A 12,039-nucleotide genomic window follows, 5' to 3' on the forward strand; every position below is an offset into this window, starting at 1 on the left:
TGTCAGCCTCATAAAAAGATGTATGGTGCGCAAAGGATTCTGGGGGTACATATGCTAATTAGCATTCCCATTCAAAGGGCCCGGTCACCGCTGGAGCAAACATTCCTCGCAGCAATAGAAGGACTGACTCTTCGAGAGAGAGAGATATGAGAGATGAGAGAGAGAGAGATGAGGTAGAAAGAGAGAGAGAGGAAGAGAGAGAGAGAAAAAGTTTCTGAGAGAGAGAAAGCGAGTCTCTTCAAGAGAGAGAGAGAGAGTGAGAGAGTGTCTCTTCGAGAGAGAGTGAGAAAGTGAGAGAGAGTGACTGACAGAGTGAGAGTGTGAGAGAGAGTGTCTCTGAGAGAGTGACTCTGAAAGAGTGAGTGAGAATGAGTGAGTGAGAGAGAGAGAGAGATGAGAATGAGAGTGAGAATGAGAGTGAGAAGGAGAGAGAGAGAGAGAGAGAGAGAGAGAGAGAGAGAGAGAGAGAGAGAGAGAGAGAGAGAAGGAGAGAGAGAGAGAGAGAGAGCGAGAGAGAGAGAGAGAGAGAGGAGAGAGAGAGAGAGAGAGAGAGAGAGAGAGAGAGAGAGAGAGAGAGAGGGAGAGAGAGAGAGAGAGAGAGAGAGAGAGAGACGCTTATTGCTCCCTCAGGGCAGGAGAGGTTTTTGTCCACACGGAGGTGGCTTGCTCCCTGCCAACAAAGTCAGGGCAGAGGGAGGCATGAATACTAGTAATGGTTTAAAACTATGACATTTAACCCCTTCCCCGCTCATGACGGAACCGCTCCGTCATGAGCCACGGTTGCCGTGTGCTCATGACGGAACGGTTCCGTCATGACACGACCGTTGGCGGCCGCTCCGCCCACGCGGCGCTGTTTCCCCGCCTGTGCGGGGGGACAACACAACTGGGCGGAGTCATGACGGAACCGTTCCGTCATGAGCACAGCTCAACTGTGGCTCATGACGGAGCGGCTCCGTCATGAGCACCGGGCCACCGCGCTGCCCCCCCGCACCCCCAGCGCCGCGGCGGAATTCCCGCCGCGGCGAAGGGGTTAATAAGTTATAGTGGTGGTGTATTTGAATTGCCTTTATTTTGTTAGATTGGAGTCCGTTATCATTTAGGTGTAATTCTATAGTTTTGAATAAAATAACATTATAATATAACAAGGTTGACTTCATCAATACAATTTTTTTTTATTTACTACATTAGATTTGATCAGTGGGTGACATTTACTGATAACAAAGGATTCTAAACATAATAGTAAACATGGGTCCCCGTCCTCTGGGTGGGTAGAGGCCGTAACTATGATGCAGTGGGCCCCGGTGCCACTGCACCTGCTGGATTATTGCTAGCTCCGCCCCAAAGAATACCTCTGTGCCCACACAACACAGCCAACAAACCTATCAATTTCTTATGTGCTCTGTACAGAGGGCACTGTTGTTCAAGGGGGTCTCAATCTATTGTGCCCACACTGCTCCCATTGGCACGTAGAGCCAGGGGCGTCGCTTCAGGGGGGTGTTTGGGGTGTTACAACCCAACCCCCCCCACACCCCAATAAATGTCTTTGTAGTAATTAGTTGGGTACAGGTGCTTTAAGTCAGGTATGGCAAAGTGTGTGTCGGATTTTATTTCGGATTTTTAAATACACATGCTGACAAAAACACAAACCTCTCGGTTATTTCCCAGAATAATGCGTTTTATTTACCCCCCATGAATACTAATAACACGTTAAGGCTATAATAACCTAATGTGGCTTAAAACACCAAATTCAGATCCAGTCTGGATGTTTTATACAGTTCGTTAGTTCTCTTTCTTTGACAGTAAAACCAGTCTCCTTGGAGACTGTCAAAAATTGCAATGTCGACTATATTTCAAGTCGCCACAGCGGGGTATTGGGTAAAGTTTTCAATAAGCAATAATCGCGCCTCGGTTAGACCTCATTGGCTACGATACTGCCACTGCGCAAAGCTAAAGACAGGTAAGTCATTCGAGGTACGCACCGGAGATGGAACTTAAGACACCTACAGCGAGCAAAAGTCGCCTTCACACATCACTCAGAGACACAGATGACAATAACACAACAGGTGCAGTACTCTGAACTGTACTCTGTTACCTGTCAGCCTCATAAAAAGATGTATGGTGCGCAAAGGATTCTGGGGGTACATATGCTAATTAGCATTCCCATTCAAAGGCCCGGTCACCGCTGGAGCAAACATTCCTCGCAGCAATAGAAGGACTGACTCTTCGAGAGAGAGAGATATGAGAGATGAGAGAGATGAGGTAGAAAGAGGAAGAGAGAGAGAGAGAGAGAGAAAAAGTTTCTGAGAGAGAGAAAGCGAGTCTCTTCAAGAGAGAGAGAGAGAGTGAGAGAGTGTCTCTTCGAGAGAGAGAGTGAGTGAGAAAGTGAGAGAGAGAGTGACTGAAAGAGTGAGAGTGCGAGAGAGACTGTCTCTGAGAGAGTGACTGAAAGAGTGAGAGAGATGAGAGAGAGTGAGGAGAGAGTGACTGAAAGAGTGAGAGAGAGAGTGTCTCTGAGAGAGGGAGAGAGAGAGAAAGAGTCTAGAGAGAGAGTGAGAGAGTGTCTCTGAGAGAGAGAGAGAGAAAGTGAGAGAAAGTGAGAGAGTAAGAAAGTGAGAGAGAGAGAGAGAGAGAGAGAGAGAGAGAGAGAGAGAGAGAGAGAGAGAGAGATGAGAGTGAGAATGAGAGTGAGAGAGGAGAGAGAGAGAGAGAGAGAGAGAGAAGAGAGAGAGAGAGAGAGAGAGAAGGAGAGAGAGAGAGAGAGAAGAGAGAGAGAGAGAGAGAGAGAGAGAGAGAGAGAGAGAGAGAGAGAGAGAGGAGAGAGAGAGAGAGAGAGAGAGAGAGAGAGAGAGAGAGGAGAGAGAGAGAGAGAGAGAGAGAGAGAGAGAGAGAGAGAGTGAGAATGAGAGTGAGAAGGAGAGAGAGAGAGAGAGAGAGAGAGAGAGAGAGAGAGAAGGAGAGAGGAGGAGAGAGAGAGAGAAGGAGAGAGAGAGAGAGAGAGAAGAGAGAGAGAGAGAGAGAGAGAGAGAGAGACGCTTATTGCTCCCTCAGGGCAGGAGAGGTTTTTGTCCACACGGAGGTGGCTTGCTCCCTGCCAACAAAGTCAGGGCAGAGGGAGGCATGGAACCGCTCCGTCATGAGCCACGGTTGCCGTGTGCTCATGACGGAACGGTTCCGTCATGACACGACCGTTGGCGGCCGCTCCGCCCACGCGGCGCTGTTTCCCCGCCTGTGCGGGGGGACAACACAACTGGGCGGAGTCATGACGGAACCGTTCCGTCATGAGCACAGCTCAACTGTGGCTCATGACGGAGCGGCTCCGTCATGAGCACCGGGCCACCGCGCTGCCCCCCCGCACCCCCCAGCGCCGCGGCGGAATTCCCGCCGCGGCGAAGGGGTTAATAAGTTATAGTGGTGGTGTATTTGAATTGCCTTTATTTTGTTAGATTGGAGTCCGTTATCATTTAGGTGTATTGAATAAAATAACATTATAATATAACAAGGTTGACTTCATCAATACAATTTTTTTTTATTTACTACATTAGATTTGATCAGTGGGTGACATTTACTGATAACAAAGGATTCTAAACATAATAGTAAACATGGGTCCCCGTCCTCTGGGTGGGTAGAGGCCGTAACTATGATGCAGTGGGCCCCGGTGCCACTGCACCTGCTGGATTATTGCTAGCTCCGCCCCAAAGAATACCTCTATGCCCACACAACACAGCCAACAAACCTATCAATTTCTTATGTGCTCTGTACAGAGGGCACTGTTGTTCAAGGGGGTCTCAATCTATTGTGCCCACACTGCTCCCATTGGCACGTTTAGCCAGGGGCGTCGCTTCAGGGGGGTGTTTGGGGTGTTACAACCCAACCCCCCCCACACCCCAATAAATGTCTTTGTAGTAATTAGTTGGGTACAGGTGCTTTAAGTCAGGTATGGCAAAGTGTGTGTCGGATTTTATTTCGGATTTTTAAATACACATGCTGACAAAAACACAAAACTCTCGGTTATTTCCCAGAATAATGTGTTTTATTTACCCCCCATGAATACTAATAACACGTTAAGGCTATAATAACCTAATGTGGTTAAAACACCAAATTCAGATCCAGTCCGGATGTTTTATACAGTTCGTTAGTTCTCTTTCTTTGACAGTAAAACCAGTCTCCTTGGAGACTGTCAAAAATTGCAATGTCGACTATATTTCAAGTCGACACAGCGGGGTATTGGGTAAAGTTTTCAATAAGCAATAATCGCGCCTCGGTTAGACCTCATTGGCTACGATACTGCCACTGCGCAAAGCTAAAGACAGGTAAGTCATTCGAGGTACGCACCGGAGATGGAACTTAAGACACCTACAGCGAGCAAAAGTCGACTTCACACATCACTCAGAGACACAGATGACAATAACACAACAGGTGCAGTACTCTGAACTGTACTCTGTTACCTGTCAGCCTCATAAAAAGATGTATGGTGCGCAAAGGATTCTGGGGGTACATATGCTAATTAGCATTCCCATTCAAAGGGCCCGGTCACCGCTGGAGCAAACATTCCTCGCAGCAATAGAAGGACTGACTCTTCGAGAGAGAGAGATATGAGAGATGAGAGAGAGAGAGATGAGGTAGAAAGAGAGAGAGAGGAAGAGAGAGAGAGAGAGAAAAAGTTTCTGAGAGAGAGAAAGCGAGTCTCTTCAAGAGAGAGAGAGAGAGTGAGAGAGTGTCTCTTCGAGAGAGAGTGAGAAAGTGAGAGAGAGAGTGACTGACAGAGTGAGAGTGTGAGAGAGAGTGTCTCTGAGAGAGTGACTCTGAAAGAGTGAGTGAGAATGAGTGAGAGAGAGAGAGAGAGAGAGTGAGAATGAGAGTGAGAGTGAGAGTGAGAGTGAGAATGAGAATGAGAATGAGAGAGAGAGAGAGAGAGAGAGAGAGACAGAGAGAGACAGAGAGAGACAGAGAGAGAGACAGAGAGAGACAGAGAGAGACAGAGAGAGAGAGAGAGAGAGAGAGAGAGAGAGAGAGAGAGAGAGACTTATTGCTCCCTCAGGGCAGGAGAGGTTTTTGTCCACACGGAGGTGGCTTGCTCCCTGCCAACAAAGTCAGGGCAGAGGGAGGCATGAATACTAGTAATGGTTTAAAACTATGACATTTAACCCCTTCCCCGCTCATGACGGAACCGCTCCGTCATGAGCCACGGTTGCCATATGCTCATGACGGAACGGTTCCGTCATGACACGACCGTTGGCGGCCGCTCCGCCCACGCGGCGCTGTTTCCCCGCCTGTGCGGGGGGACAACACAACTGGGCGGAGTCATGACGGAACCGTTCCGTCATGAGCACAGCTCAACTGTGGCTCATGACGGAGCGGCTCCGTCATGAGCACCGGGCCACCGCGCTGCCCCCCCGCACCGCGGCGGAATTCCCGCCGCGGCGAAGGGGTTAATAAGTTATAGTGGTGGTGTATTTGAATTGCCTTTATTTTGTTAGATTGGAGTCCGTTATCATTTAGGTGTAATTCTATAGTTTTGAATAAAATAACATTATAATATAACAAGGTTGACTTCATCAATACAACTTTTTTTTATTTACTACATTAGATTTGATCAGTGAGTGACATTTACTGATAACAAAGGATTCTAAACATAATAGTAAACATGGGTCCCCGTCCTCTGGGTGGGTAGAGGCCGTAACTATGATGCAGTGGGCCCCGGTGCCACTGCACCTGCTGGATTATTGCTAGCTCCGCCCCAAAGAATACCTCTGTGCCCACACAACACAGCCAACAAACCTATCAATTTCTTATGTGCTCTGTACAGAGGGCACTGTTGTTCAAGGGGGTCTCAATCTATTGTGCCCACACTGCTCCCATTGGCACGTTTAGCCAGGGGCGTCGCTTCAGGGGGGTGTTTGGGGTGTTACAACCCAACCCCCCCCACACCCCAATAAATGTCTTTGTAGTAATTAGTTGGGTACAGGTGCTTTAAGTCAGGTATGGCAAAGTGTGTGTCGGATTTTATTTCGGATTTTTAAATACACATGCTGACAAAAACACAAACCTCTCGGTTATTTCCCAGAATAATGCGTTTTATTTACCCCCCATGAATACTAATAACACGTTAAGGCTATAATAACCTAATGTGGTTAAAACACCAAATTCAGATCCAGTCTGGATGTTTTATACAGTTCGTTAGTTCTCTTTCTTTGACAGTAAAACCAGTCTCCTTGGAGACTGTCAAAAATTGCAATGTCGACTATATTTCAAGTCGCCACAGCGGGGTATTGGGTAAAGTTTTCAATAAGCAATAATCGCGCCTCGGTTAGACCTCATTGGCTACGATACTGCCACTGCGCAAAGCTAAAGACAGGTAAGTCATTCGAGGTACGCACCGGAGATGGAACTTAAGACACCTACAGCGAGCAAAAGTCGCCTTCACACATCACTCAGAGACACAGATGACAATAACACAACAGGTGCAGTACTCTGAACTGTACTCTGTTACCTGTCAGCCTCATAAAAAGATGTATGGTGCGCAAAGGATTCTGGGGGTACATATGCTAATTAGCATTCCCATTCAAAGGGCCCGGTCACCGCTGGAGCAAACATTCCTCGCAGCAATAGAAGGACTGACTCTTCGAGAGAGAGAGAGATATGAGAGATGAGAGAGAGAGAGATGAGGTAGAAAGAGAGAGAGAGGAAGAGAGAGAGAGAGAGAGAAAAAGTTTCTGAGAGAGAGAAAGCGAGTCTCTTCAAGAGAGAGAGAGAGAGTGAGAGAGTGTCTCTTCGAGAGAGAGTGAGAAAGTGAGAGAGAGAGTGACTGACAGAGTGAGAGTGTGAGAGAGAGTGTCTCTTGAGAGAGTGACTCTGAAAGAGTGAGTGAGAATGAGTGAGTGAGAGAGAGAGAGAGAGAGAGAGAGTGAGAATGAGAGTGAGAATGAGAGTGAGAGAGAAGGAGAGAGAGAGAGAAGGAGAGAGAGAGAGAAGGAGAGAGAGAGAGAGAGAGAGAGAAGGAGAGAGAGAGAGAAGGAGAGAGAGAGAGAGAGAGAGAGAGAGAGAGAGAGAGGAGAGAGAGAGAGAGAGAGAGAGAGAGAGAGAGAGAGAGAGAGACGCTTATTGCTCCCTCAGGGCAGGAGAGGTTTTTGTCCACACGGAGGTGGCTTGCTCCCTGCCAACAAAGTCAGGGCAGAGGGAGGCATGAATACTAGTAATGGTTTAAAACTATGACATTTAACCCCTTCCCCGCTCATGACGGAACCGCTCCGTCATGAGCCACGGTTGCCGTGTGCTCATGACGGAACGGTTCCGTCATGACACGACCGTTGGCGGCCGCTCCGCCCACGCGGCGCTGTTTCCCCGCCTGTGCGGGGGGACAACACAACTGGGCGGAGTCATGACGGAACCGTTCCGTCATGAGCACAGCTCAACTGTGGCTCATGACGGAGCGGCTCCGTCATGAGCACCGGGCCACCGCGCTGCCCCCCCGCACCCCCCAGCGCCGCGGCGGAATTCCCGCCGCGGCGAAGGGGTTAATAAGTTATAGTGGTGGTGTATTTGAATTGCCTTTATTTTGTTAGATTGGAGTCCGTTATCATTTAGGTGTAATTCTATAGTTTTGAATAAAATAACATTATAATATAACAAGGTTGACTTCATCAATACAATTTTTTTTTATTTACTACATTAGATTTGATCAGTGGGTGACATTTACTGATAACAAAGGATTCTAAACATAATAGTAAACATGGGTCCCCGTCCTCTGGGTGGGTAGAGGCCGTAACTATGATGCAGTGGGCCCCGGTGCCACTGCACCTGCTGGATTATTGCTAGCTCCGCCCCAAAGAATACCTCTGTGCCCACACAACACAGCCAACAAACCTATCAATTTCTTATGTGCTCTGTACAGAGGGCACTGTTGTTCAAGGGGGTCTCAATCTATTGTGCCCACACTGCTCCCATTGGCACGTTTAGCCAGGGGCGTCGCTTCAGGGGGGTGTTTGGGGTGTTACAACCCAACCCCCCCCACACCCCAATAAATGTCTTTGTAGTAATTAGTTGGGTACAGGTGCTTTAAGTCAGGTATGGCAAAGTGTGTGTCGGATTTTATTTCGGATTTTTAAATACACATGCTGACAAAAACACAAACCTCTCGGTTATTTCCCAGAATAATGCGTTTTATTTACCCCCCATGAATACTAATAACACGTTAAGGCTATAATAACCTAATGTGGTTAAAACACCAAATTCAGATCCAGTCTGGATGTTTTATACAGTTCGTTAGTTCTCTTTCTTTGACAGTAAAACCAGTCTCCTTGGAGACTGTCAAAAATTGCAATGTCGACTATATTTCAAGTCGTCACAGCGGGGTATTGGGTAAAGTTTTCAATAAGCAATAATCGCGCCTCGGTTAGACCTCATTGGCTACGATACTGCCACTGCGCAAAGCTAAAGACAGGTAAGTCATTCGAGGTACGCACCGGAGATGGAACTTAAGACACCTACAGCGAGCAAAAGTCGCCTTCACACATCACTCAGAGACACAGATGACAATAACACAACAGGTGCAGTACTCTGAACTGTACTCTGTTACCTGTCAGCCTCATAAAAAGATGTATGGTGCGCAAAGGATTCTGGGGGTACATATGCTAATTAGCATTCCCATTCAAAGGGCCCGGTCACCGCTGGAGCAAACATTCCTCGCAGCAATAGAAGGACTGACTCTTCGAGAGAGAGAGATATGAGAGATGAGAGAGAGAGAGATGAGGTAGAAAGAGAGAGAGAGGAAGAGAGAGAGAGAGAGAAAAAGTTTCTGAGAGAGAGAAAGCGAGTCTCTTCAAGAGAGAGAGAGAGAGTGAGAGAGTGTCTCTTCGAGAGAGAGTGAGAAAGTGAGAGAGAGAGTGACTGACAGAGTGAGAGTGTGAGAGAGAGTGTCTCTGAGAGAGTGACTCTGAAAGAGTGAGTGAGAATGAGTGAGAGAGAGAGAGAGAGAGAGTGAGAATGAGAGTGAGAGTGAGAGTGAGAGTGAGAATGAGAATGAGAATGAGAATGAATGAGAGAGAGAGAGAGAGAGACAGAGAGAGACAGAGAGAGACAGAGAGAGAGAGAGAGAGAGAGAGAGAGAGAGAGAGAGAGACGCTTATTGCTCCCTCAGGGCAGGAGAGGTTTTTGTCCACACGGAGGTGGCTTGCTCCCTGCCAACAAAGTCAGGGCAGAGGGAGGCATGAATACTAGTAATGGTTTAAAACTATGACATTTAACCCCTTCCCCGCTCATGACGGAACCGCTCCGTCATGAGCCACGGTTGCCATATGCTCATGACGGAACGGTTCCGTCATGACACGACCGTTGGCGGCCGCTCCGCCCACGCGGCGCTGTTTCCCCGCCTGTGCGGGGGGACAACACAACTGGGCGGAGTCATGACGGAACCGTTCCGTCATGAGCACAGCTCAACTGTGGCTCATGACGGAGCGGCTCCGTCATGAGCACCGGGCCACCGCGCTGCCCCCCCGCACCGCGGCGGAATTCCCGCCGCGGCGAAGGGGTTAATAAGTTATAGTGGTGGTGTATTTGAATTGCCTTTATTTTGTTAGATTGGAGTCCGTTATCATTTAGGTGTAATTCTATAGTTTTGAATAAAATAACATTATAATATAACAAGGTTGACTTCATCAATACAACTTTTTTTTATTTACTACATTAGATTTGATCAGTGGGTGACATTTACTGATAACAAAGGATTCTAAACATAATAGTAAACATGGGTCCCCGTCCTCTGGGTGGGTAGAGGCCGTAACTATGATGCAGTGGGCCCCGGTGCCACTGCACCTGCTGGATTATTGCTAGCTCCGCCCCAAAGAATACCTCTGTGCCCACACAACACAGCCAACAAACCTATCAATTTCTTATGTGCTCTGTACAGAGGGCACTGTTGTTCAAGGGGGTCTCAATCTATTGTGCCCACACTGCTCCCATTGGCACGTTTAGCCAGGGGCGTCGCTTCAGGGGGGTGTTTGGGGTGTTACAACCAAACCCCCCCCACACCCCAATAAATGTCTTTGTAGTAATTAGTTGGGTACAGGTGCTTTAAGTCAGGTATGGCAAAGTGTGTGTCGGATTTTATTTCGGATTTTTAAATACACATGCTGACAAAAACACAAAACTCTCGGTTATTTCCCAGAATAATGTGTTTTATTTACCCCCCATGAATACTAATAACACGTTAAGGCTATAATAACCTAATGTGGTTAAAACACCAAATTCAGATCCAGTCCGGATGTTTTATACAGTTCGTTAGTTCTCTTTCTTTGACAGTAAAACCAGTCTCCTTGGAGACTGTCAAAAATTGCAATGTCGACTATATTTCAAGTCGCCACAGCGGGGTATTGGGTAAAGTTTTCAATAAGCAATAATCGCGCCTCGGTTAGACCTCATTGGCTACGATACTGCCACTGCGCAAAGCTAAAGACAGGTAAGTCATTCGAGGTACGCACCGGAGATGGAACTTAAGACACCTACAGCGAGCAAAAGTCGCCTTCACACATCACTCAGAGACACAGATGACAATAACACAACAGGTGCAGTACTCTGAACTGTACTCTGTTACCTGTCAGCCTCATAAAAAGATGTATGGTGCGCAAAGGATTCTGGGGGTACATATGCTAATTAGCATTCCCATTCAAAGGGCCCGGTCACCGCTGGAGCAAACATTCCTCGCAGCAATAGAAGGACTGACTCTTCGAGAGAGAGAGATATGAGAGATGAGAGAGAGAGAGATGAGGTAGAAAGAGAGAGAGAGGAAGAGAGAGAGAGAGAGAAAAAGTTTCTGAGAGAGAGAAAGCGAGTCTCTTCAAGAGAGAGAGAGAGAGTGAGAGAGTGTCTCTTCGAGAGAGAGTGAGAAAGTGAGAGAGAGAGTGACTGACAGAGTGAGAGTGTGAGAGAGAGTGTCTCTGAGAGAGTGACTCTGAAAGAGTGAGTGAGAATGAGTGAGTGAGAGAGAGAGAGAGAGAGAGAGAGAGTGAGAATGAGAGTGAGAATGAGAGTGAGAGAGAAGGAGAGAGAGAGAGAAGGAGAGAGAGAGAGAAGGAGAGAGAGAGAGAGAGAGAGAGAAGGAGAGAGAGAGAGAAGGAGAGAGAGAGAGAGAGAGAGAGAGAGAGAGGGAGAGAGAGAGAGAGAGAGAGAGAGAGAGAGAGAGAGAGAGAGAGAGAGAGAGAGAGAGAGACGCTTATTGCTCCCTCAGGGCAGGAGAGGTTTTTGTCCACACGGAGGTGGCTTGCTCCCTGCCAACAAAGTCAGGGCAGAGGGAGGCATGAATACTAGTAATGGTTTAAAACTATGACATTTAACCCCTTCCCCGCTCATGACGGAACCGCTCCGTCATGAGCCACGGTTGCCGTGTGCTCATGACGGAACGGTTCCGTCATGACACGACCGTTGGCGGCCGCTCCGCCCACGCGGCGCTGTTTCCCCGCCTGTGCGGGGGGACAACACAACTGGGCGGAGTCATGACGGAACCGTTCCGTCATGAGCACAGCTCAACTGTGGCTCATGACGGAGCGGCTCCGTCATGAGCACCGGGCCACCGCGCTGCCCCCCCGCACCCCCCAGCGCCGCGGCGGAATTCCCGCCGCGGCGAAGGGGTTAATAAGTTATAGTGGTGGTGTATTTGAATTGCCTTTATTTTGTTAGATTGGAGTCCGTTATCATTTAGGTGTAATTCTATAGTTTTGAATAAAATAACATTATAATATAACAAGGTTGACTTCATCAATACAATTTTTTTTTATTTACTACATTAGATTTGATCAGTGGGTGACATTTACTGATAACAAAGGATTCTAAACATAATAGTAAACATGGGTCCCCGTCCTCTGGGTGGGTAGAGGCCGTAACTATGATGCAGTGGGCCCCGGTGCTACTGCACCTGCTGGATTATTGCTAGCTCCGCCCCAAAGAATACCTCTGTGCCCACACAACACAGCCAACAAACCTATCAATTTCTTATGTGCTCTGTACAGAGGGCACTGTTGTTCAAGGGGGTCTCAATCTATTGTGCCC

At 47.9% G+C, this 12,039-nt stretch overlaps 1 protein-coding gene and 5 non-coding genes across 6 annotated transcripts in view; all 6 read right to left on the minus strand.

The window, feature by feature from the left end:
- Nucleotides 1-12,039, minus strand: part of TRIM44 (tripartite motif containing 44) — a 410,675-nt gene that overhangs the window by 80,288 nt on the left and 318,348 nt on the right. The gene's annotated exons all lie outside the window — the stretch shown is intronic.
- LOC146859770 (U4 spliceosomal RNA) lies at nucleotides 1,810-1,949 on the minus strand. The gene has a single exon (XR_014979397.1). It is a non-coding gene; the product is annotated as a U4 spliceosomal RNA (small nuclear RNA).
- On the minus strand, nucleotides 4,163-4,302 carry LOC146859771 (U4 spliceosomal RNA). The gene has a single exon (XR_014979390.1). It is a non-coding gene; the product is annotated as a U4 spliceosomal RNA (small nuclear RNA).
- LOC146859772 (U4 spliceosomal RNA) lies at nucleotides 6,208-6,347 on the minus strand. The gene has a single exon (XR_014979398.1). It is a non-coding gene; the product is annotated as a U4 spliceosomal RNA (small nuclear RNA).
- On the minus strand, nucleotides 8,293-8,432 carry LOC146859773 (U4 spliceosomal RNA). The gene has a single exon (XR_014979402.1). It is a non-coding gene; the product is annotated as a U4 spliceosomal RNA (small nuclear RNA).
- On the minus strand, nucleotides 10,306-10,445 carry LOC146859774 (U4 spliceosomal RNA). The gene has a single exon (XR_014979400.1). It is a non-coding gene; the product is annotated as a U4 spliceosomal RNA (small nuclear RNA).

This window comes from Triturus cristatus, chromosome 3_1 (assembly GCF_964204655.1).
Source record: "Triturus cristatus chromosome 3_1, aTriCri1.1, whole genome shotgun sequence".
Lineage (NCBI taxonomy): Eukaryota > Metazoa > Chordata > Amphibia > Caudata > Salamandridae > Triturus > Triturus cristatus.